General features: G+C 42.0%; 1 protein-coding gene and 1 long non-coding RNA gene across 3 annotated transcripts in view; both read right to left on the minus strand.

The window, feature by feature from the left end:
* The window catches only part of KPNA6 (karyopherin subunit alpha 6), a 58,234-nt gene that overhangs the window by 21,549 nt on the left and 10,269 nt on the right, over positions 1-26,416 (minus strand). The window contains exon 2 of one of the 2 annotated variants that reach the window (XM_078073480.1): positions 3,152-3,237. The exons of the other annotated variant lie outside the window; for it this stretch is intronic. The gene's annotated coding sequence lies outside the window, so the exon portion shown is untranslated. The remainder of the gene's footprint in view (positions 1-3,151; positions 3,238-26,416) is intronic. 2 annotated transcript variants of the gene reach the window in all.
* LOC144381950 (uncharacterized) lies at positions 1,686-22,341 on the minus strand. Its single transcript, XR_013448290.1, has 2 exons — positions 19,902-22,341; positions 1,686-1,938 (listed from the first exon to the last, which is right to left on the minus strand). It is a non-coding gene; the product is annotated as an uncharacterized LOC144381950 (long non-coding RNA).

Raw genomic sequence — 26,416 nt, forward strand, 5'->3', positions numbered from 1 at the left:
ATCCCAGGACCCCAGGATCATGACCTGAGCCGAAGGCAGACGCTTAATCAACTGAGCCACCCAGGTGCCCCCCCAAGTCTAGTTTTAGAATCTCTTGATCAATTTCTTTCTTGCCCCAACATCATATTTTCTTAAAAAAAAAAAAAAAAAAAAAGATTTTATTTGTGGGGTGCTTGGGTGGCTCAATCGATTAAGCGTCTGACTCTTGGTTTTGGCTCAGGTCATAATCTCAGGGTCATGGGATCAAGCCCCCTGCTGGGCTCTGCTTGAGATTCTTTCTCTACCTCTCCCTCTGCCCCTCCCCCACTCTCTCTCTCTCTCTCTCTCTCTCTCTCTCACACACACAGACACTTTCTCTAACATAAATCTTTTAAAAAAAATTTTAGGGTGATGGGCATTAAGGAAGGCATGTGATGTGATGAGCACTCGGTGTTATGTGCAACTGATGAATTACTGAACTCTACATCTGAGACTAATGATGTACTGTATGTTGACTAATTGAATTTAAATTAAAAAAAGATTTTATTTATTTGAGAGAGAGAGAACATAAGCAGGGGGGAGCAGCAGAGGAAGAGGGAGCAGCAGAGGAAGAGGGAGCAGCAGGCTCCCTGCTTAACAGGGAGCTTGATGTGGGGCTTAATCCCAGGACCCTGGGATCACGAGCCAAAGGCAGTCAACTGAGCCACCCAGGAGCCCTGGCATACATCTTTGATCAGTTTAAAAAAGACCCCTGTATTCCTAGTTTTCTACACGTTTTTAATCATGACTAAGTGTTGATTATTTTCCAATCCTTTTTCTGCATCTACTGAGATGATATGTGGTTTTTCTCTTTAAAAGGCATAATGAATGAATTAAACTATAGATTTTCTAATATAAAATTATCCATGAGGGGCTCCCCATGGGTAGGCTCCCTGCTCAGCAAGGAGTCTACTTCTCCCTCTCCCTCTCCTCCCCATACATGCACTCTTGCACACTCTCAAAAAAATTTTTTTTAAAGTAGAACACAGAAAAATCATACAGTAGAGAGGATTAAAAAAGGAAAAACTTGGATATTTCAAAAGACTAAAAGAAGTCAAATCTGGTAAGATTTTTAAAAGAACAAAAGAGAGGGGCGCCTGGGGCGCCTGGGTGGCTCAGTTGGTTAAGCGACTGCCTTCGGCTCAGGTCATGATCCTGGAGTCCCTGGATCGAGTCCCGCATCAGGCTCCCTGCTCGGCGGGGAGTCTGCTTCTCCCTCTGACCCTAACCCCTCTCATGTGCTTTCTCTCTCTCTCAAATAAATAAATAAAATCTTAAAAAAAAAAAAAAAAAAAAAGAATTTAAAAAAAAAAAAAAAAGAGAGGGGCACCTGGATGGCTCAGTCGTTAAGCATCTGCCTTCAGCTCAGGTCATGATGCCAGGGTCCTGGGATCGAGCCCCACATCAGGCTCCCTGCTTAGCGGAAAGCCTGCTTCTCCCTCTCCCACTCCCCCTGCTTGTGTTCCCTCTCTTGCTGTCTGTCAAATAAATAAATAAATAAAATCTTAAAAATAAATAAATAAAAGAACAAAAGAGGACACAAATACTAGAAATAAAAAAAGAACTACAAGTAACTAGGAAATTAAAAAGAACATTAACTTTATGCTAACACCTCTGAAAAGACAAATTCCTAGAATAACATTAAGTTACCACAATTGACTCAAATAGGATGTTTCACTAGCTTTATAATCATGAAATACATTGAATCAACAGTAAAGACTAGTTAACAAAGAAAACGCCGGGCCGGGGTGCCTGGGTGGCTCAGTCGGTTAAACGTCTGCCTTCGGCTCAGGTCGTGATCCCAGGGTCCTGGGATCAAGTTCTGCGTCGGGGTTCTTGTTCAGCGGGCAGCCTGCGTCTCCCTCTGCGTGCCGCTCCCCTAGCTTGTGCTCACTCTCTCCCTCTAATGATAAATAAAATCTTAAAAAAAAAGAAAGAAAGAAAATGCCAGGCCTAAGTGGTTTTACAGAGTTCTGCCAAATTTTCAATAAATTATTTATTTACTCTTATACATTCAGAAAACAGGAAAATAAGGGGTATTTCTTTTTTTTTTTTAAGGTTTATTTATTTGAGAGAGTGAGTGGGGGGAGGGGCAGATTCCCCGCTGAGTGCCAAGCCAGACTTGGGGCTCAATCCCAAGACCTATGAGATCATGACCTGAGCAGAAACCAAGAGCTGATGCTTAACACCGTGCCCCGAGGAGCATTTCTTTTGATAACAACACCAAAGAATAATAATATGAGAAGGTCCTATACTTTTCTTAGGTCATTTGTGAACAAGGATACAAAAATTCTAAATAATATTAAAACATAACCTGCGATGTATAAAAAAACTAATTCATCTTGACCAAGTGCAGCTTATCACAGGATTTCGTGGGTAATTTCATTTATTTTTTTAAAAAGACTTTGAGAGAGAGAGAGAGAGAGAGAGAGAGAGAGAGAGAATGAGCACTAGGGAGGATCAGCGGGAGAGAGAGAAGCCAACTCCCCGCCAAGAAGGAAGCCCAATGGGGGGCTCTATCCCAGGAGCCCCTCCTGTCTACTTTTTTCTAACTCATGTACCTAAGTCATTCATGTTCAGACTTTTTATTTTGGTTATTATCTTCCTAAGGCTTTTAAATTTCCTTCAAATTAATATTTTAATTGTAATTCACTTCTGAATACCTAATTTCCATCAGTTTTATTTGGATCATGAGTGTTCTTTTAAATTAGTAATATTTGGGGACTTACTTCTTCTGTTATTTACTTCTAATATAATTACACTGTAGTTAGAGTCTCAGAGATTCTTTTAAATTTACAGATCTTCCTTGACTTATATGATTGAGCTATGTCCTCATAAACCCACTGTTAAGCTGATGATACTGTAAGTCAAAAATGCATTTAATACACCTAACCTACGGAATATCATAACTTAGCCTAGCCTACCTTAAATGTGCTCAGAACACTCATATTAGCCTACAGTTGGGCAAAATCATCCAACACAAAGGTATTTTATAGTAACATATTTACTATCTCATGTAACTTATTGAATACTATATGGAAAGTGGAAAAAAATTGAATACTATATGGAAAGTGGAAAAAAAAAAGAATGGCCATATGGGCACAGAATGGTTGTAAGTGTATCAGTTGTTTACCTTTGTGATCACATGGCTGGCTGGGGGCTGGGCCTCACTGCTGCTGGCCAGCATTAAGAGAGAGTAGTGTACCACATATCACCAGCCTGGAAAAAGACCTAAATTCAAGATTCAAAGTCATGGGGGCGCCTGGGTGGCTCAGTTGTTGGGCGTCTGCTTTTGGCTCAGGTCATGGTCTCAGGGTCCTGGGTTCGAGCCCGACATCGGGCTCCCTGCTCAGTGGGAAGCCTGCTTCTTCCTCTCCCACTCCCCCTGCTTATGTTCCCTCTCTCGCTGTGTCTCTCTCTGTCAAATAAACAAAATCTTAAAAAAAAAAAAAAAAGATTTTATTTGTTTGACAGAGACACAGCAAGAGAGGGAACACAAGCAGGGGCAGAGGGAGAAGCAGGCTTCCCGCTGAGCAGGGAGCCCGATGCGGGGCTTGATCCCAGGACCCCGGGACCGTGACCTGAGCCGAAGGCAGACACCCAACGACTGAGCCACCCAGGCGCCCCTGCTTTATATATTCTAAGACAATTTTATTAGAGGTACATACATTTAGAACAGTCCTGTCCTTCCTGGTGTATTTAGGAATTTTTTTTTTAAACTGTAAACAGCCTAATTATTCCTTAACAATGCTTTTTGTCTACTTTGTTAGACATTAACATAGCTATCTATCACTTCCATTCCAGTCATGGTGGAATAACAGGGATTGATTTACCTTCCTGCTGTAAACTGTTTCAGATATTGGACATGAGGCAGTGAAAACCTGTGATCCCCAAGAGTGTGAGCCCTACTTATCTCCTTGACTTTCTGCCAGGAAACATGTTCTAGACCACTGAGCAGGGAGAGGGTTACCAAATAGCACAGGAATCTTATTAGTTGGGGAAAGAGACTGGACGGTTTAAAGAGATTGAGACAGCTGGAAATTGTGAGGCAGAGTTCCAGAGAAGAGTGAGATACACAGAAAAAAACTGAGGAAATCTATTTGGGGTTCCCGTAAATCCATGCTGAAGACTAAGGGCGGGAAGGCACTTGATGAATCAGAATGGAGATTCCTCACTGATCACTCAGGGCATTCAGTGAAGACCCTAAAAGGGCTATGCTTTAATAGTGAGATTAAACTATCCCTACAAAAGACTACTAACAAAGTTTAAAAACAAGACTTAAACTGATCAACTGAGCAGAATGTAACAACTGCCTATAAAGCTCTACATCCTTTAAAAAAACAAAAACAAAAAATTCCATCAAAAATCCAATTAAAAACTTACAGATGTGCCAAAAAGCAGGAAAATATGACCTACAGTCAGAAGAAAATAGACCCCAAAATGATGCTGCAGTACAAATGTTATCAAATGGCCTAATATACCTGTAGCTGGATTCACAGGAGGAAAAGTGGGGTGGAGGAGGAAGGGAGACAGAAAAAAACTTATGAAGAAACAAAGACTGAAAAATTTCCAAATTTGATCCCATATACCCAAGAAACCATGATAAACCTTAATTATGATAAAAACAAAGAAAATCAGGGGCAGCTGGGTGGCGCAGTCAGTTCAGCGACCGACTCTTGGCTTCAGCTCAGGTGGTGATCTCAGGCTCGTGAGATTGAGTCCTGTATGGGGCTCCGTGCTCAACATGGAGTCGGCTTGGATTCTCTCCCCCTCTCCCTCTGCCCACCCCCCACCCCCTGCACACACATGCGCGCACGCTCTCTCTCTCATATAAATAAATAAATCTTTAAAAAACAAAGAAAATCACACTAAGGCACATCATAGCAAAATTCCTGAAAACCAGTGATAAAGAAAATCTGAAAAACAGCTAGAATGACTCATTACACATAGAAGACCAAAGATAAGAATGACGTGACTTCTTGCCAGAAACTACAGAAGTCAGAAGATAATGAAGTACCATCCTGAATTTACTGAAGGAAACCTGTCAAACTAGAATTCTATACTCAATGAAAATACTTTCAAAAATGAAAGTGAAATAGAAAACAAAAGCTGAGACTTTGTCTCTAGCAGACATGCACTGAAGAAATACTACAGTTCTAAAACAAAACAAAAACAAACTACAGTACTTGAAGTAGAAGGAAAACGATATCAGATGGTAACTCAGATCCTCACAGAAGGAAGGATACTAGAAATGGTAAACATATAGGTACATATAAAATAACTTTTTCCCATTTAAAACATTTCTTTAAGCCAATAATGGAGATAAAATGGAATTATAAAAGAAAAAAACACAAATGGGCCAAGAACACATGACAAATAGAAAAACTGATTTCCAGGGTGCCTGGGTGGCTCAGATGGTTGAGCGTCTGCCTTCAGCTCAGGTCGTGATCCCGGGATCCTGGGATCAAGGCCGCGTTGGGCTCCTGGCTCAGTGGGGAGCCTGCTTCTCCCTCTCCTTCTGCCTCTCCCCCCTGCTCATGCTCTCTCTCTCTGTATGTCTGTGTCTCAAATGAATAAATAAAATCTTTAAAAAAAAAAAAAGAAAAAGAAAAACTGATTTCCAGAGTTACAATATTATAATATTCAAATTTCCAGTTTTTAATTAAAAAAAAAATCACAAGGCATATGAAGAAAAAGGGGAAGTATGGCCCATTCGAAAGGACAAAATAAATGGACAGAAACTATCCCTGAGGGGGCGCCTGGGTGGCTCAGTCCTTAAGCATCTGCCTTCGGCTCTGGTCATGATCCCAGGGTCCTGGGATAGAGCCCCGCATCAGGCTCCCTGCTCGGCGGGAGGCCTGCTTCTCCCTCTCCCAGTCCCCCTTGCTTGTGTTCCCTCTCTCGCTGTGTCTCTCTCTGCCAAATAAAAATATAAAATCTTTAAAAAAAAGAAAGAAACTATCCCTGATAAAACCCAGATACTTGACATACTAGGCAAAGACTTTCAAACAATGGTTTTAAATACACTCAAAGAGCTAAATATAAATAAGCAAACAAACTAAAGGAAATCAGGAAAACAATGCATGAACAAAATGAGTATCAACAAACTGAAAAAGGACCAAACAGAAGAAGAAAAACAGAAGTTCTGGAGTTGAGGGGTGCCTGGCTGGCTCAGTTGGGAGGAGCATGCGACTCTTGATCTTGGGGTTGTGAATTTCAGCCCCACGTTGGAGGTAGAGATTACTTAAATAAATAAATAGATAAACTTAAAAAAAAAGTTCTGGAGTTGAAAAGTACAATAACTGAAATGAAAAATCCACTAGAGGGGTTCAATGGCAGATGTGAGCAGATGATAGAAGCAGCAAACTTCAAGACAGGAACACTGAAATTATGAAATCTGAGGAGCAGAAAGGACGAAGAATGAAAAGTAACAGAGCCTAGAAGACCCATCAGATTCCAACAATCATTATGGGAGTCAAAGAAATAGAAAGAGGGACAGAAAGAATTTAAGAAATAATGGCAGAAAACCTCCCAAATTCAATGTAAGTCATGCATCTACACATAAAGATGTTCACTGAATCCCAAAGAGAATAAACTCCATATCTAGAACACACAATCAAACTGCTGAGAGCCAAAGACACAAAGAGAATCTTGAAAACAGTGAGGGAGAAGCGACTCATCACATAACAAGCCAATTTCTCATTAGAAACCATGAAGGCCAGAAGGCACTGGGATGACAAATTTAAAGACCCAAAAGAAAAAAAAAACCTGTCAAACGAATTCTATATCTGACAGAATTATGCTTCAAAAACAAGGGAGAAGGGGCGCCTGGGTGGCTCAGTTGGTTGGGCATCTGCCTTCAGCTCAGGTCATGATCCCAGTCCTGGGATCGAGCCCCGCATCAGGCTCCTTGCTCAGCGGGAAGCCTGCTTCTCCCTCTGCCTACTGCTCCCTCTGCTTGTGCTCTCTTTCGCGCTCTGACAAATAAATAAATAAAATCTTTAAAAAAAATTAAATAAAAAAAACAAGGGAGAAATTAAGACATTTCTGATAAACAAAAGCTGAGGAAGTCTGTTACCACTAGACCTGCTAAACAAGAAATACTAAAGGGTGACCTTCAAACTGAAAACGAAAGGAAATGAAAGGACACTCCACAGTAACTTGAAGCCAGTAAAGGTAACTACACGGGTAAATACAAAAATCAGTATTATTATATTTTTGGTTTGTAACTCCACGTTTTACTTCCTAGATGATTTAAAGGACAAACATATAAAATAATTACAAATCTGTTACCAGGCATACAACGTGTAAAGATGTAATTTGTGACGGCAACAACATAAGGGGAACTGGAACTGTATAGAAAAAGACTTTTTTAAGTTAAGTTGGTACCAATTCAGCCTAGATTGCTATGAATTTAGAATGTTAAATGTAATCCCTATGGTAACCACAATACCTAAAAATACATACACAAAATAGAAATTAAAAATATACACAAAAGGAAATGAGAAGGCAATCAAAACAATTCACTACCAAAAATCAACTGAACTCAAAAGGCAGTAATGGAGGAAGAGAAGAACAAAAAATGTGTAAGACAAAGGAAACAATGAGTAAAATTCCAAAAATCCTTCCTTATCAGTAATATATTATATGTAAATGGACTAAGCTCTCCAACCACTATACACTGTCTGCAAAGACTTACTGCATATCCAAAGACACGGACAAGTTTAAAGTAAATGGATGGAAAAAGGTATTTCATCCATTTGGTAACCAAAAAAGAGCTGGGATAGCTATACTAATATCAGACAAAAACTTCAAGTCAAAAATTGTTACAAGAGATAAAGAAGGACATTATATACTGATAAAAGGGTCAATTCATCAAGAAGATATAGCAATTATAAAACATAAATGCACCAGGGTGCCTGGGCAGCTCAGCTGGCTAAGAGGCTGACTCTTGGTTTTGGCTCAGGTCATGATACCAAGCTCAGCACAGCATCTGCTTCAGATTCTCTCTCTCCCTCTTCCTCTGCCCCTCCCCTGGCTCGTGTGTGCTCTCTCTTTCAAATAAATCAATCTTTTAGGGCGCCTGGGTGGCTCAGTTGGTTAAGCGACTGCCTTCGGCTCAGGTCATGATCCTGGAGTCCCAGGATCGAGTCCCGCATCAGGCTCCCTGCTCGGCAGGGAGTCTGCTTCTCCCTATGACCCTCCTCCCTCTCATGCTCTCTGGCTCTCATTCTCTCTCTCTCTCAAATAAATAAATAAAATCTTAAAAAAAAAAAAAAATCAAATAAATCAATCTTTTAAAAAAATGAACACTTAATAGAAGATTTAATAAGGAAACAGAGGACTTCAACAACATTATGAATCAGCTAGACCTAAAAAGATCTATAGAACACTCAAGAGAATATATCTTCTCAGGTATACATGGAACATTCTCCAGGATAGACCTTGTAGGCCACAAAGAGTCTCAATGAATTCTAAAAGATTGAAATCAGACAAAGTATCTTCTATGACCATATGGAATGAAGCCAGAAATTCACAAATATGTGGAAAGTAACAACATACTCTTGGATAATAAAGTTGGAGGACTTACACTTCCTGATTTTATAACTTACTACAAAGCTACAATAATCAGAATAGCGTGGTACTGGCATAGGGTGTTTACAGATCAACGGAATAAATTTCAGAGTGTAAAAAAAAAATTCACACCTCTATGGTCAGCCAAATAATTTTAATAAAGGTATCAAGTCCATTCAGTGGAGTATGAATAGTCTCTTCAAAAAATAGTGCAGGGACAACTAGATTTCCAGATATGAAGGAACTGTGTTGGACACCTAGCTCATACCATATACAAAAATTAACTCAAAATGGATCAGCAACCTAAATACAAGCGAAGACCATAAAATGCTTAGAATAATACAGAGGGGGGCACCTGGGTGGCTCAGTTGGTTAAATGTCTGCCTTTGGCTCAGGTTATGATCCCAGGGTCCTGGGATGGAGCCCCATGTTGGGCTCCCTGCTCAGTGGGGAGTCTGCTTCTCCCTTTCCCTCTCCCTCTGCCTGCCGCTCCCCCCGCTTGTGCTCTCTTGCTCTGTCAAATAAATAAATAAAATCTTAAAACAAAATAAAACAAAAAACAACCAAAAACTAGCCAGTCCTAAACTGTTTACTATGCCCTGCCTTCACTTTACCTCAGAAATCTCAATAAAGGCTCTGGCCTAAATCAGCTTGCCCCTGCTCCTTCTGCCTCCTGACCACCTGGTGCTTTCTGCTGGGACCCTACAAGCATGCAGTGGCTCCCTCTCTGACCTGTGAGCATAACAAACTTCTTCCTTCTGCACCTCATTCCTGTCTCTTCCTGTGGCCAGAGGGACCTTATCATACCTTCCACCCCATATTTACATTTTAAAAACAATCTCAGTATTTAAAAAACTGATAGGAGTGACGCTGATTGGGGCACCTGGGTGGTTCAGTGGGTTAAGCGTCCCACTCTATTTATTTAAAAGATTTTATTTGAAAGAGAGCGAGCGAGCACGAGCGTACCTATGTTAACGCACAAGTAGAGGAAGCCTTACTTAGTCTCCCTCTAGAGGCATTTCCCATTCTCTAAATTTCCTTTTTTTTTCTTCTTTCCTTTCTCTTTTTTTTATTTTTTATTTTTTTTTTTTTTTAAAGATTTATTTATTTATTTATTTGAGAGAGAGAGAATGAGAGAGCAAGCACATGAGAGGAGGGAGGGTCAGAGGGAGAAGCAGACTCCCTGCCGAGCAGGGAGCCCGATGCGGGACTCGATCCCGGGACTCCAGGATCATGACCTGAGCCGAAGGCAGTCGCTTAACCAACTGAGCCACCCAGGCGCCCTCCTTTCTCTTTTTTTTAAAAGTGGCTCCATGCACAGGGAGGAGCCCAATGTGGGTCTTGCACTCATGACCCTGAGATCAAGACCTGGCTGAGATCAAAGTCAGAAACTTAACCAACTAAGCCACCCAGGTGCCCCCCATTCTCCTCAATTTCTAATTGGAAACAGTTACTAAAGGTATTGCTAAAGGGGTGAAAAATAAGTTTTACAGGCACACAGAACGAACAAGTAATTCTAAGATTGCTCTCTTCTGAAGTGGTTGGGGTGATTGTAGTGAGAGTTTATTTTTTTTTAAAGATTTTATTTATTTATTTGAGAGAGAGAGAGAGAGCGCGCGCACAAGCAGGGGGTAGTGGCAGAGGGAGAGGGAGAGGGAGAAGCAAGCTCCCTGCTCAGCAGAGAGCCGGATGTGGGGCTGGATCCCAAGCGCCCCTGTAATGAGAGTTTTAAAAGAAATCTCCCGGGGCACCTGGGTGGCTCAGTCGGTTAAGCAGCTGCCTTGAGCTCAGGTCATGATCCCAGGGTCCTGGCATCCAGTCCCACATCCGGCTCTCTGCTCAGCGGGGAGCCTGCTTCTCCCTCTCCCTCTGCCTGCCGCTCTGCCTACTTGTGCTCTGTCAAAGACCTGTACCTCTGAAACAAATAATACATTCTATGTTAAAAAAAAAAAAAGAAGATAGTAGGAAGGGAAAAATGAAGGGGGGGAAATCAGAGGGGGAGACGAACCATGAGAGACTGTAGACTCTGAGAAACAAACTGAGGGTTCTAGAGGGGAGGGGGGTGGGGGATGGGTTAGCCTGGTGATGGGTATTAAAGAGGGCACGTATTGAATGGAACACTGGGTGTTATATGCAAACAATGAATCATGGAACACTACATCAAGAAAAATAAATTAAAAAAAAAAAGAAATCTCCCAAGATAAGATTTGGGCTGGTTCTTCAACCAGGAAATCATGTTGGGAGTGAAACACCCATATATAAATGGGAGGGGGGCAGAGTAGAGTCTACTAAGAGAATCTGAGTGAAAGAGAAATGAAAATGGAAGTTGAAAAAAGAGCTGAATTCCGGAGCTAGAGAAACTGAGGAAATGAAACTTCAGAGAAGGTGCCTCGGTCATTCTGGAAGTAGCTTGGTGAACCCAATTGCAGTAGTGGGTCTTAGAATGTGCATGTCTCCACATCCACTTGGTGAAACCCAAGTGAATTTATTATTTTTTTTTAAAAAAAGATTTTATTTGTCAGAGAGAGAGAGAGAGAGCACAAGCAGGGGGAGCAGCAGGCAGAGGGAGAAGCAGGCTTCCTGCTGAGCAAGGAGCCCGATGCGGGGCTCCATCCCAGGACCCTGGGATCACGACCTGAGCCAAAGGCAGACCCTAACTGACTGAGCCACCCAGGCATCCCTAAGTGAATTTTTATTAAAAAAAATTCTAGGGGACTGCAGTGGCCTCCCTTGGAGTTCCTGATTACTCCTGTGCCTGGAGACTAAAAGGCACAGGACAAATTCCTAAAGGTAGCACTATGGATTGCTGTCCCCCATTACCTGACACATGGTTTTTCATGACTCTGAGTCTGGGCTCTCCTAGAGGGCTGTCCCCTCCTTTGAGCAGAGCTGACAGCAAAGCTGGAAGGAGAACCAGGCTGTGCTTCTTCAGTCACCACGGTGACAAGAAACTATCACAAATATTTGCTTATGACTTCACTGGAGAAGCAAGGCAGGGGAGGTTAGATTGGAAGAAGGAACAACCGCAGAAGCACATCTGGAATCAGCAACCAAAGGAATGCTGGACTCTCATTTAGGGACCAGAAGGCAAAGGGGCTTTTTTCATCATGCACTCCTCTACTTGCTGGGGCTGGATCAAGAAATCCAGGATACGAGGTGCCTGGGTGGCTCAGTTGGTTAAGCATTTGCCTTTGGCTCAGGTCATGACCCTGGGGTCCTGGGATCAAGCCCTGTGTCAGGCTCCCTGCTCTGCAGGGAGTCTGCTTCTCCCTCTGCCCCTCCCCCCACTCATTCTCTCTCTAATAAATTTTTAAAAATCTTAAAAAAAAAAAAAGAAATCCATGATAAAAATACCTTTTCTAGCATCTGTCTTAGACAGCCTTTGGGTTTTCTTAGGCAAGGAACTCTCTCAAAGTGAATAGTTCCCTGAAGTTATACCTCCCATTTCTAGGAAATAAATGTCAAATGTTACCATGCACTCTCTATAAACTTTTAGAACCAAGGAACCAGTAATAATAATACAAAATAGGCAAGGACCCTGTTATGGCCTGAATTCTGCCCTGCCTCCAACTCCTATGTTGAAGGCCTGGCCCCCAGTCTCTCCAAATGTGACTATATGGAGACAGCGTCCTTAAAGAGGTGAGGATACTTGGTTAAGGCCCTAATCCAATATGACTAGTGTCCTTATAAAAAGAAGATTAAGATACAGATGCACACAGAGGGAGAATACCATGTAAACATGAAGACAGCCATTGATAAACCGAAGAGAGAAAGGGCTCAGAAAAACCCAACCCTGCTGATATCCTGATCTTGGAATTCTAGCCTCCAAAACTGTGAGAAAATAAATTCCTGTTGTTTAAGCCAGACAGGCTGTGGTACTTTGTTATGGCAGCCCTAGTAAATTACTATAAGCCCTAACTGCCAGATAAAGAACCTGAGTCTCAAGTCACACACTGAGTGAGTAGTAAGATTACTGCAGTACTCCTTTTAATCACTGATGTTTAAAATTTTGAGATCCATAAAACTTAAAAATTTTGCACATGTTCTCAGAAAAAAGCGTTACTACGCACAGCCAGCTGTCCTGTGTGTGGGATCGGGATGATACTACTACACCTTCAAGCTCAGATCCTGTACACCTGCTGGCTTTAGGGCTTTCCAAATCAAAGCTTTATGTTCATGGTCTGTACTTCAAAAAGCTACCAAGCAATCACTTGATTGAAGGCATCTGCCTGGGAGAACCCAAAGGAGCTATATTTAGGAGATAAGGGAACTAGCTTTATTTTCTAGGCAATGACCTGACAATCTTCAAAGGAGATGGGACCTGGAACACTATGAAGAGTCAGTCTTTTCAAATGATTTCCCTTGTCCTGGTGTTGAGTGGGCGCTCCTCGGCAGAGGGAGGTTCTAAAGAAATGTTATTATAGCTGCCCGGGAATGAGCTAAGGCTTTAAATCACACAGACTGACTATATGGCATATGCTACAGTTAGAAGCTTTACAACTCATAATGATGCATTAAAGGTTTCTTAATGGCACTGGGAAGAGAGATAAAAGAGATAAAATGGTTACTCCCCAATTTAAGGCCTCTTCCTTCAAGAAAGTAAGAAACCTGATTCCTCACAGGTTGAATGGCTTTTTTCAGTTGGCTTCTCATACCTTTCAGGAGGAATTCTCTAGCAAATATGTATCAACATAAGATTCCTGGGTTAAAACACTATGGCCATATGCCTGTTAATTGAAAAGGGTAAGAGGGTAGGTACCAGGATAGAGTCCATAAGCCTTAGCAGGCTAGTAACATTTGATAATGAGCCAACCTTTTCGTCGATAGTGCCAACCTCTTCGTTGATATCTCTAATCTTCACAACAATCCTGAGAATCCATTTAACAAACAAGAAAAAAGACTCAGAGGGTAAGTGAACAAGTCAGGAAGCTAATATCAACCCTGACCTATTTGGTCCCAAACTCCAGGTTCTTCTCATTTCCTGAAAAGGAAAGCTATTGGTAACAGCAAATCCATCAGAATTCTGGGTTGGAAGCTATTCCATCACTGATAAAGAAACAAATCTGGTTACATCCCAGAATTTCAGTTAAACACAAACTCAAATGCCTTAAAAGGAGTAAAGAGGTGAATTATTTTTAACAGGACAGTCATAATATTACATCAGGGATTGCACTCATACTCAGTTTTTACAACACTGTGCCAGCCGAACAAGATTTGACAGGGGCTATGGTGAAATTAGCTGTTTTAAGCCCTGGGACAGTAGCTAAATAGCAATTAAGAGCTAAAGAACCAGGTTCAGAAGTGTTATGACTTACACAAGATCATTCAGCTATTAAATTGTGAAGCGGGGACTGGGATCTAGATCTCTAATTCTAAAGGCCTCCACTTTCACATCCAACCTCTGAGAATTACTTCTTTCCATCCCCCCAACACACAATTCTATTCAATTTGGCTCCTGCCCTTGGACTAGGTTCTGTCTATATTGATCTATGTACTCAGTCATTTTAACTTGAGAATTACTGGCAATCAATTCTCTAATTAGTGCATATGAACAGGGAGCAATTGAAAACTTTGCCAAGATGTCTGCCTAAGAGTTCCACCTTCTATCCACTATATCTGATTTTTAGGAACTCATTTTCATAGTAATAGGTTTTTCTTTGCAGTGACTTCTCTCCTTAGACCACAAATCCAACCAGCCATAAACTTAAAGTACCTCTGACGCTGTGTGAACACCTATACAACCAGAATTAACTAAATCAAAATTCTTCCAAAACAGATAAAGTCAGCCATGATGAGATTGGAAGGGTGGGAAGACAACACACAACACAAATGACAGAGGTAAATTTGGACATTTTCAAAGATGCTCTTCCGAAACTTACCTGGCTCAGTTTCTTATCATAGGCTGGCTTAAATTTTACCTGTCTTCTTGCTGGTCTATCTAGTAGATAATTACGAAGTTTATGGCAAAGTTTTGGTATTACTGATTTACAACTTTGCTAGTTAAAATCAGCACCATAGGAATAGTTCCAGTAATCTCACCACCTGAAATTCTTTTTTTTTTTTTTTTAAGATTCATTTTTAAGTAATCTCTACCCCCAACATGGGGCTCAAACTCACAACCCTGAGATCAAGAGTCACATGCTCCACCGACTGAGCCAGCCAGGTACCCCTACCACCTGCAGTTCTTTATCCTAAGAATCAGTCACTTGTGAGTGTATTTTTTCATTCACCCCCCTACCCAAGCTACTGCCCCATTTCTCTGTTCTCATAAAGAGCAAAAACACTTTCTGTCCCCCTTTTATTAAGAATTATTTATTTATTAGGGGCGCCTGGGTGGCTCAGTTGGTTAAGCAACTGCCTTCGGCTCAGGTCATGATCCTGGAGTCCTGGGATCGAGTCCCACGTCGGGCTCCCTGCTCAGCAGGAGGTCTGCTTCTAGCTCTGACCCTCTTCCCTCTCGCGCTCTCTGTCTCTCATTCTCTCTCAAATAAATAAATAAATAAAATCTTTAAAAAAAAAAAAGAATTATTTATTTATTAAGAATTTATTTTAGGGGCGCCTGGGTGGCTCAGTCGTTAAGCGTCTGCCTTTGGCTAAGGTCATGATCCCAGGGTCCTGGGATCGAGCCCCGCATCGGGTTCCCTGCTCCGCGGGAAGCCTGCTTCTCCCTCTCCCACTCCCCCTGCTTGTGTTCCCTCTCTTGCTGTGTCTCTCTCTGTCAAATAAATAAATAAAAATCTTAAAAAAAAAAAAAATTTATTTTATTTTTAGAGATAGCAAGAGAGCACGTGCAAGCAGGGGAGAGGGGGAGAAGGAGAGAGGGAGAGAGAAATTATCTTAAGCAGACTCCAGGCTCTGCGCAGAGCCTGATGCAGGGCTCAATCTCATGACCCTGAGATCATGACCTGAGTGAAATCAAGAGTCAGACGCTTAACTGACTGAACCACCCAGGTGCCCCATGAATTACTTAAACACTAAAAAATTGAAATAGCATAAGAAACATCTATAAACTCTCTTTTAAGATTCAACAATTAAAACAAAACAAAACAAAACAAAAAAACATGGGGCTTAACTCATGGACCCTGAGATGAAGACCTGGACTGAGATCAAGAGTCAGACACTTAACCAACTGAGCCACCCAGGTGCCCCAAGATTCAACAATTTTTAACAACGCCATATTTGTTTTACTCCATCAGATGTACGGATATTTTTAACATACATGTATATATATTTTAACTGGACATTTCAAAGTTGTAAATGTCACAACTTGCACTTCACCCTTATTACTTTAGTATGTGCCTCCTAATAAGGACCTTCTTACATAACCACAATTTCAAACCTAAGAAAATTAACAAAACATCTATTATCTAGTCCATATTCAAATTTTCTTACTTATTTCAAAATGGTTGTTATAGCTAGTTGGGGTTTTTTTTCCCCCAACCCAAGCCAGAATCCAGTCAAGGTTCACCCACTGTATTAGTCTTTTAACATTTTATTATAGAAAATTTCAAATATATACAAAAGTAGACAGAATAATCTCAATGCAATCACTCAGATTCAATAATCAACCAGTAGCCATTAATCTATGTTTCTATCTACTCCCAGATCCTGAATCACTTAAGCAAATTCCTGACACCTCATCTATATATATTTCAGTATGTAGCTTCAAACAATAAAAACTTTTTAAAAATAACAATATGGTTATTCTAACATCTGGTCATTTTTAATCTATAAAATCCCTATCCTTCTCTCCCCCGATCCCTTTATTTACTTGCGATACTGACTTTCTGAAGAGACTAGGTCAGTTGTCTTAAATGAATGCCCTGCATTCTCATTTTTTGTCATTAATTTATATGCCCATCTCTTGTATTTCCTGTAAAACCGAAGTTAGGTCTTAAGGCTAGAGTAGATTCAGGTTCACAATATTTTTTTTTCAAAAAAGTTTTTATTTATCTGAGAAAAAGAGATCTGTGCAAGCAAGCATGTTGGGGGGGGAGGGGCAGACCGAGAGGGAGAAGTAGGCTCCCCGCTGAGCAGGGAGCCTGACCAGGGGCTCAATCCCAGGACTCTGGGATCATGACCTCAGCCAAAGGCAGAGGGTGAACTGACTGAGCCACCCAGGCGCCCTGGGTTCACAATATGTTTTTGGCAATAATACATTAAGGGGATGCTGTGTTTCATGCTTATCACATCAGGAGGCATGTAATGGTGGGCTGCCCAAATGATAATAAATTTGATAAGATGGCAACCAGATCTCTCTTGACAGTCATCTACATACCCTAAGTCTCCATTCACTTTAATTTTGTTGTGACATGTTTCTTGAATATTACATATTTTATGATAAAATGACCAAGTTTTAAAAATAGGCATTAATCATTATTGTTCAATCTGTGTGCTCTGTTCACTCTTCTAACTCTTCAAATTGACTTCTATTCCTTCTGTTCCACAGAAAACTGCTTTTATCAAGGTCACAACCTCCCTGTTGCCATATCTAATGGATAGAAATTTCTGTCCTCTTCTAAGCCCTCAGTAGGATTACTAATCCCTTCTCTCTCGGAAACACTGTTGTCTTGGCACCATTCCCAACTCATCCAGTTTTCTCTGTCCTCTTAATGGCTCCTCCTCCCTACATCTACATACTGGTTTCTATCTTCACTCACTTACTAGCTGATTTCATCCATTCTGGTGATAACTTAGAAATTTATGTCCCAAGCTCAGCCTTTTCCCTTGAGCTCCAGACCCATATATTCAACTACCTATCAAAATCTTTACTTGGATATCCAAAACTAACTCTAACTCCCCTCACCCAAAAAGCAACAGCAACAACATTTACAAGTTACTCAACCCAAAACCCAAGTAAAAGCCATCCCTGATTCCTTCTCTCTCCACTTTCATCTAATCTATTGCCAAAACCTATCTCAGTTTTATCTCCAAATATATCTTGAATGTATTTACATGTCTTTCAATCCTGACCCCCACACCATCCAAGTCACTACTATCTCTCACCTGGCTACTAAAGCAACCTACCTCTTCCTTTCTTCCCCCACACCCCCATTCATCACCACAATAAAACCAGAGACACCACTGCTCCCATGTAGAATAAAATCCTTTTTCCAATTCAAGGTCCTGCCTATATATTCATCTCATCTCATTCAACTCTGTACCTTCATTCATCATATGCTCCGGTCACAATGGCCCTATCAGTATTTGGAGGCTGTTTCCGGTTGCAGTCTTCACACTTCCTGTTTTCTCTCTGCCCGCAATGCTCTTCCCTAGCTCTTCGAATTGCTAGGTCCTTTCCTCATTACCCTAACCCACAGTCAGCTACTCTATTTTTGTCAGAACACCTGTTTTATTTCCTTCGTTACACTATTTTACAGTCTGTGTCTATTCTCTTCTGTAGGATGTTTTAAGTTCTGCAAAGGCAGAGACCTTTGTTTTATCTCCAGTACTTATTCAGTATTTACTGAACACCTACACTGCCTCAGACACAAGGCCTAGCTGTAACAGCTGCGTAATACGTGTTTGCCGGTAAGTGAGGAAGGGTACAGCAAAGAAATCTTCCTGTGACTGGAGTGGAGCACAACTTCCAAAGGCAGATTTTAGAAGGGTTTCTTCCTAGAAACCCAGAAACCATAGGTTTCCTCCAGAATTGATATGAAAACTGAATAAAAACAAGTCGTAAAGCAGGACACAAGTGCTTCAGAATACATTTTGGACTGCTAAATCCAGTGACCTTGACAGCCTTGATTCTGACTTTCTAATTTGTCACTGATGATCACCTTTGTCTTCTTAAAACTCCACCCATGATTCTGACAGCACCACCTTCTCCCACTTCTACCTTTCCTACAACTCCTCAGGTTTCATACTGTGTTCTCTTCAGTGCCCAACTCTGTCAGTGTGGATCAAAGTTCTACCTTTGGTCCTCTTCTCAGCAGGAGCAGCCCCCTCCTCAAGCCTCCACTTTTATGCCAAGTATCAAATCCCTACTGTTACTGCCTCCTGAAAGTGTATTTCCAAATGCCTACTGGCTATATCTCTACCTCCCTTTCTCTTTAAACCAGTTTTTTCTCTTATCTTCCCTCATTCGGTTAATGCCATTACCATTCATTACCTTCCTCCCCCCCAAATTTCAACTATTGATAAACTGATTTTTACCTGTGCCAGTCTCTCCGTAACCAGTCTATCCAGCTTCCTCTGAGCCTTTTCTCAACTAGGCCTCAACCATGGCCTATAAATCATTGAACAAAACACTAACATAGTTTCTAACGGGTCACTAGTATGACCCTAGTCCCCCCTTAAAGTACCCGCTTGAGAAAATCTTAAGGCTGCGAAAAGAATTTACTGTTTGTTCCACCAATACCTGAAAATAGGGCCCCATCTCCGAGGCTCTGTGGGAGGGTAGGAGCCTAAGGTCAATAAGCACCAGTTAGCAAACCCAGATGGGTTTCAGATGGACTAATCCCCCTTTCTCACATTTTGTAATTTTTCACTTCCCTTACTCTTCTGAGCCCCCTTTCTCTGGCCCCTCTATTCGTCCATCCTCCCTTTAAAATGCCCAGTTAACCATGTAGAAATCGACATTGAATTCAGAGCACACGTTTCCCTGTTATAATAGTAACATTACTGATTAAAATCTATCTGCCCTTGTCACTTTAACTAGTGTCCACTTTATCTTTGACTCGTTACCCAAATTGGTTCCTACTGACAACCTGCAATGATACTGTTTTAGTTTATAACTCATCACCTCTCACATCTAAACCATTAAATCTTTGAAAGCAAAAATCCGTGGCACAGTGCACACCACACACATGCTCTCCAATGTTCCATCTAACATCTTAAACTTCAGTTTCCCAAAGGATCCAAAGTGGTTAACAACACATTCAACAAAATAAAAATATAAAACCAAAAATCTGGTATAGGAATATACCAATTTGTATAGAAGACAGGGAAAGATGAGGGCCACCTAGGTGGCTCAGCTGGTTAAGCATATGACTCTTGATTCTGGCCCAGGTCATAATCTTAGGGTTGTGAGATCGAGCCCCACATTGAGCTCCATGCTCAGGGTGGAGTCTGCTTGTCCCTCTCCCTCTACTCCTCACCCCCTTCCACTTATGCTCTCTCAATCTCAAATAAATAAAACCTTAAAAACAAAACAAAACAGGGAAAGATAGAGATAGACAGACAGCAGGATAAGAATCAATTATTAAAACTGAGTTGCATTTTGTGGCAATTGGGTGGCTTAGCTGATTAAGCGTCTGCCTTTAGCTCAAGTCATGATCTCAGGGTCCTGGAATTGAGCCCCTTACCAGGTTCCCTGCTCAGTGGGGAGTCTACTTCTCCCTCTGCCTCTCCCCCCAACTCGTGCTTGTTCCCGGATGTGTGCTCTCTCAAATAAATAAATCTGAAAAAAACAAAAACAAGAACAAAAACAAAAACAACTGAGGTGCATTTTGACATGTTAGCTGCCTGGCAGCCAAAACAAAGCAACGAGTGAACACTTACATAATTTTCATTATCCATGATGGTGCTTTTTTTTTTTAAATAAAAGATTTGAGAGGAATCCTCACTGAGAGCGGAGCCCGCTCCCAAGCCCCCGAGATCATGACCTGAGCTGAAATCAAGAGTTAGACGCCCAACCAACTGAGCCACCCAGGCGTCCCTGTGATGGTGCCTTTTGAAGGACAAAAGTTTTAAATTTTGACTAAGTCCATTTTATCTTTTTCCTTTTTGGTTGCTTGTGCTGATGCTGTATCTAAGAAACTGTCTAACCCAAGGTCATGAAGATCTACTGGTTTTTTTGTTTTTTTTTTTTTAAGAATTTTTTATTTATTCATTTGAGACAGAGAGATACAGAGAGAGAGAGAGTAGGAGCAGTGGGGAGAGGTGGAGGGAGAGGGAGAAGCAGACTCCCCACTGAGCAGGGAGCCCGATGCGGGGCTCGATCCCAGGACCTGGAGATCATGACCTGAGCCGAAGGCAGACGCTTAACGACTGCGCCACCCAGGCGCCCCTTTGTTTTTTTTTTTTTTAAGATTTTATTTATTTATTTGACACAGAGAGATATAGCAAGAGAGGGAACACTGGCAGGGGGAGTGCGAGAGAGAGAAGCAGACTTCCTGCGGAGCAGGGAGCCTGATGCGGGGCTCGATCCCAGGACCGTGGGATCATGACCTGAGCCGAAGGCAGACGCTTAACGACTAAGCCACCCAGGTGCCCCTACTCCTGTTTTCTTAAAAGAGTTTTATAGTTTTAGCCCTTTACATTTCTCTTTGATCCACTGAGTTAATTTTGTATAAGGTGGGGGAGGGGGTGAGTGTCCAACTTCATTCTTTTGTAAATGGATACGTATTCTTTTTAGGCATTATATATAATACCTAACACATGAGAATAAAGACAAACCAGTGATCCACATAAGTCCTTTCTTAATGAATCTATCTTTAACTGCGATGCCTTCAAAGTTAATGGTTTTTATGATTAAACCAGTCTATTAAACTAACAAACTGCTGCAGAATACAAGTTTCTTTCCTATGTCAAGTTTCTTAGTTCTCTGTCAGGCCCCAACGCCAGCAAGAATCATGACGCCCCTGCCAAGAAAATCACAGATCTGTGTCCTCACTGCTAGGTATGAAGCAGTCTTCTGAGTTCAGCCCAGAATGCTTTCTAAAGTCTCTAGCCATGGTCAAAAGGTTTTATCTAAATCCAGAGGAAAAGCCAAGATACCCTTTTGAAAGATCTTTGAAATATCCCAAAGTATGTCTAACCTCTATGAGGGGATATTCCCAGGGAAAATTCAAATTTGAATGGTAATAATTTAGTAATAATCTGCTTAGCTTTTAAGGCTAAACTCATATAAAACCCCCATTTTAGTGGTAGGGAGACCAAGGCATAACTTGCAGAAGGACCCAGCTAATTAAATGGGTCTAATCCAGGTATTTCTTAAAAGCCAATGCTCTCTCCATTACATATACCTTACTTAACAGCCTACTAGCCACAAAGGGACTCCCTTGTTATTTTCTGGAAGGAGTGTCAATGTTCCTTCTACTACCCTACCCATTGCCTGAGTCAATCCCTCAAATGAGGTGTGATCCAGTTCTTGCCAGGAATGGGGAATACAAATATTAGGTGACAACAACACTGATAGGACCAGAAGTAGAAAAATGTAGGGACTGGCAAGTGGTTAGGCAATCACTTGAAGGCTGTTTGCCACTTCAAAGGAAAAGCAAAAACAACCACTTGAGTTAATCCTCCTTGTTTTAGAAGTGCCCCACGTGCATGTGTTTGTGTGGAAGGGAGTCACTGGCGGTGGCGGCAGCTACACTGATGATATCAAGTTGAGGGAAATATGATGAGCTGAGATAAATGTCATTTAAGTCTGGTGTAGGGCTTGAAAATGTTTTTAAAAAGTTCAACATTATGGGGGTGCCTGGGTGGCTCAGTTAAGCATCTGACTCTTGATTTCAGCTCAGGTCATGATCTCGGGTCGTGAGACTGAGCCTGGCGTTGGGCTCCAGGTTCAGTGGGGAGTCGGCTACTCTCCCTCTCCCTCTGCCCCTTCCCCTGCTCATACTCTCTAAGAAATAAAATCTTTAAAAATAAAATAAAATAGGGGTGCCTGGGTGGCTCAGTTGTTAAGCGTCTGCCTTTGGCTCAGGTCATGATCCCAGGGTTCTGGGATCGAGCCCCGCATCAGCTCCTTGCTCGGCAGGAAGCCTGCTTCTCCCTCTCCCACTCCCCCTGCTTGCGTTCCTGCTCTCGCTCTGTCAAATAAATAAATAAAATCTTAAAAAAAGAAATAAATAAAAATTAAATTAAAAAATCTTTTTAAAAAGTTCAACATTATGTAAATGGACAAGGGTTCATCAAGGGTTTGTATTAGAAAGAAATAGGTAGGCTGAGAGAAGGCAGCTGTGCTAGATGGATCACCAAAAGGCATGCCAGAAACAGTGTGGTACTGGTGAAAGGAGCTACAAGGCTAGACAATCTGATTTCTGGCCTTGCTATTTAATAAATGTACAAACTTGGGTGTCATTTAACTGTACCTTGACTTTCCTACCCTTACCCTGTCTCATACCAGAGTTATAATGAAGATAAATGAGAATATACACAAAACTACTCTAGGATTAGGTTTGGTAATAGCTTTTCAAACTTCTGGAATTTCTCCCCTAGCTTCACGACCAGGAAATACTGCAAACAAGAAAACAGTGTATCAAACAGGTACGACAGCATGAAGCTCTCAGGGTATTATCTGCCAGCCTGTCAGAAATGCTAGTCACAAAGACAATGGGAGAGGCTCTTCTATGGGACAACTGGGTCAGTCCACAATGGGGCCATAATAAGGCTACTCCTATTCTGGCCGATCCTCACCGGACTGGGCTGAGCAGTGATCACTCTAGGAAACAAAGCTGAATCTATGAACTAGGTGGTTTGGCTAGAAGACCACGTGGAAAAACTGTATCTGCATACACAACTATGTATTCAAAGCTCAAGGTCTAAGTGAAGTATGGCACACCGAGGTACTCAATCAATCAGATGTTCATAGTCCCAGAGACTAGTTCTCTAATGCTAATTCTCCCACAGATTTACTAGTCCTTTTGGCCTTTGAGTCTATATGTAAGTGCAATGGTCAGACCTAGGGGTGGGAAGTAAGGGGTAGTGAGAAACACAGGACAGTACTAGGATAGCTATAGTCCAAAATCCAATTTCTCCAAAAGAAAATTTCCAACTATCCTTTGTAGACTGTGCAGAATCTGGCAGCTCTCACCTTCTTAGGGACAACCCACTGCCACTGCCACCAGGTGCTACAAGGAACTAAGATGAATTAAAGTAGGGAAATCAGGATGCCTGAGTGGCTCAGTTGGTTAAGCATCTGCCTTTGGCTCAGGTCATGATCCCAGGGTCCTGGGATCGAGTCCCCCATCGGGCTCCCTGCTCAGCGGGGAGTCTGCTTCTCCCTGCTGTGCTCTCTCTGACAAATAAATAAAATCTTTAAAGAAAAATTAAAAAAATAGAGGAGGAGCTCAACTTCCATTGAAGCCAGCCCCAAAATATTCACTGAATATCTTCCAAGCACTCACACTTTTCAAGGAATCAAGAAAATAGGAGCACCTGACTGGTTCAGTCGGTAAAAGTGTGTAACTCTTGATCTTGGGGTTGTAAGTTCGAACGTCACATTAGGTGTAGAGATTACTTAAAATAAAACCTTGGGGCGCCTGGGTAGCTCAGTCGGTTAAGCGTCTGCCTTTGGCTTGGGTCATGATCCCAGGGTCAAGCCCCACATCGGGCTCTAGCTCCAAACTGGGCTCCCTGCTCAGCGGGGAGCCTGCTTCTCCCTCTCCCTCTGCTGCTCCCCCGGCTTGTGCTGTCAAATAAATAAAATTTTATCAGACTGATGAATCACTGAACTCTGCCTCTGAAACCAATAATACATTATATGTTAATTAATTGAATTTGAAATAAATAAAATCTTAAAATATATGTTTGTATATATATATATTTTCCAAATAATCATCTCCAAACTGACGCAAATAGACAAGTGATTTATTATTCATTTAAAAAAACGCGTGTGCCAGGCACTGTGTAAAGGTTTCTGCCTTTAGGAAGTTTTACAACTTGGGGCGCCTGGGTGGCTCAGTTGTTAAGCGTCTGCCTTCAGCTCAGGTCGTGATCCCAGGGTCCTGGGATCGAGCCCCGCATCGGGCTCCCTGCTCCGCGGGAAGCCTCCTTCTCCCCCTCCCACTCTCCCTGCTTGTGTTCCCTCTCTCGCTGTGTCTCTCTGTCAAATAAATAAAATCTTTAAAAAAAAAAAAAAAAAAAAAAAGGAAGTTTTACAACTTACTTTACTCTCATAGCATCAAGAATATAATAGACAATGAATCTAAATGTTCAATGAGTTCAGAAGGTGGGAGTGAGAACTATCTGCCCTAAGTATAAGCTCTACAGGGGTCTTTAGAGGCTAGATGGTTAATATTTCTTTTTTTTTTTTTTTTTAAGATTTTATCTATTTATTTGGGAGAGAGCACACTAGAGAGAGAAAGAGCAAGAGTGTGCAAGTACGAGCGGGGGGTGGGGGGGGGGAGCAGTTTCCCGCAGGGCAAGGAGCCCAGGACCCTGAGATCATGACCTGAGCTGAAGGCAGACCATTAACCAACTGAGCCACCTAGGTGCCCCACTAGATGGTTAATATTTCTGAAGATAATAGGGGTGGGGAGGGAGAACAGTTCACCAGGAGCAAAGATTAGGAGATTAGAAAGCCCAAGGTTGGTTTGAGGAACAGTAACAGTTTGGTTAGGTATAAAAACAAAGGTCTACAGCAAAACGTCCCTGAGATATACAAAAGAACTGCCGGCCAGTTGGCCTCTATTCTGCAGCACTACGCTGCTCCATCCCTAGTCCGTAACAAGGAGGGTTCTACATTGTCAGTGTCTGTAGGTTGAATTATAGAAATCTCTCTGATTAGCTCTGTTTTAACCTTTAGTAATCTGAGAAAGGGCTTTTCCAAGAGCCCTTCTGACAAATTAAAAGCAGAGATTTCTCTAACCCGTATATATTAATCCAAAAAGAAGGAGCCAATTTTGGGAGGCAGTCTTCTGAGGCCCCATATACAAAGGGCCCAAGACAATATGGGGGAGGAGCACCAGACTGAGAGGCCACACAAAGGGAATCCTTTCTGCCCTCAGAAGGCATGCTGTGGACAGACATCCAGTGTTGCCCCCTTAAACCCTATCAACTCCTTCCAAAATGATGCAGTGAGAAAGAGCACCAATTTGGAAGGCAGGTAGATTGGGCTCCAATCCCAATGGCAGAACCACTACCTTTGAGTCCCTACATCCATTATCTATAAAATGAGCATAATAGACTTCATAGTCCTGTAGGACTGATGAAGTAATATGATGGTGTCTAGGGCCTCAGTGCTGAATCAATGATACTTTCTTTTTCTTCTCAGCTCCTACTCTGAAAGGTCTCAATTCCCCGTGAGGGCAATTTCTAGGATGTTAGGGTCAAAGAGGACAGCTATATTTTCTTGCTCTCTACAATAGGTGGTTTTTCCTTTTCTCCTAACACTGTAGCTCCTTTCTCTTGATCCTTACCCTTCTAGTCCATCTTCACTCCCTCCAAAGCTAGGCTGTAAGAACCAATGAGCCAGCATTTTAAAAAAGGGCCTATTCCTGGGGTGCCTGGGTGGCTCAGTCAGTTGAGCATCCAATTATTGGTTTCTGCTCAGGTAGTGATCTCATGGGTCGTGAGATCAGGCCCTGTGTTGGCTCCCCGCTCAGTGGGGAGTCTGCTTGAAGATTCTCTCCCTCTGCCACTCCCTCCAGTCTCTCTCAGATAAATAAATCTTTAAAAAAGGGGGGGGACGACTATTCTCTACCATTTACGTCACCCCAAAGCAATTCCAATCATGTCTCATTAGACAATTATTGCCTCTTTGGAAGATGGTGATAACTTTCAAATCTACACCTGCAGTCCACACTTAATACCCAAGGGGTTCCTTCCACCCATATCCCAGAAACATCTTTTTTTTTTTTAAAGTAGGCTCCCTACCCAGCGTGGAGCCCAATGCAGGACTTGAACTCAAGACCTGAGCTGAGATCAAAAGTCAGACACCTAACTGACAGAAACATCTTTTTAAAAAGCATGTTAAGGGTGCCTGGGTGGCTCAGTCGTTAAGCATCTGCCTTCGGCTCAGGTCATGATCCCAGGGTCCTGGGATCGAGCCCCGCATCGGGCTCCCTGCTCCGCGGGAAGCCTGCTTCTCCCTCTCCCACTCCCCCTGCTTGCGTTCCCTCTCTCGCTGTGTCTCTCTCTGCCAAATAAATAA

The sequence above is a fragment of the Halichoerus grypus genome, chromosome 5 (genome assembly GCF_964656455.1).
Source record: "Halichoerus grypus chromosome 5, mHalGry1.hap1.1, whole genome shotgun sequence".
NCBI lineage: Eukaryota > Metazoa > Chordata > Mammalia > Carnivora > Phocidae > Halichoerus > Halichoerus grypus.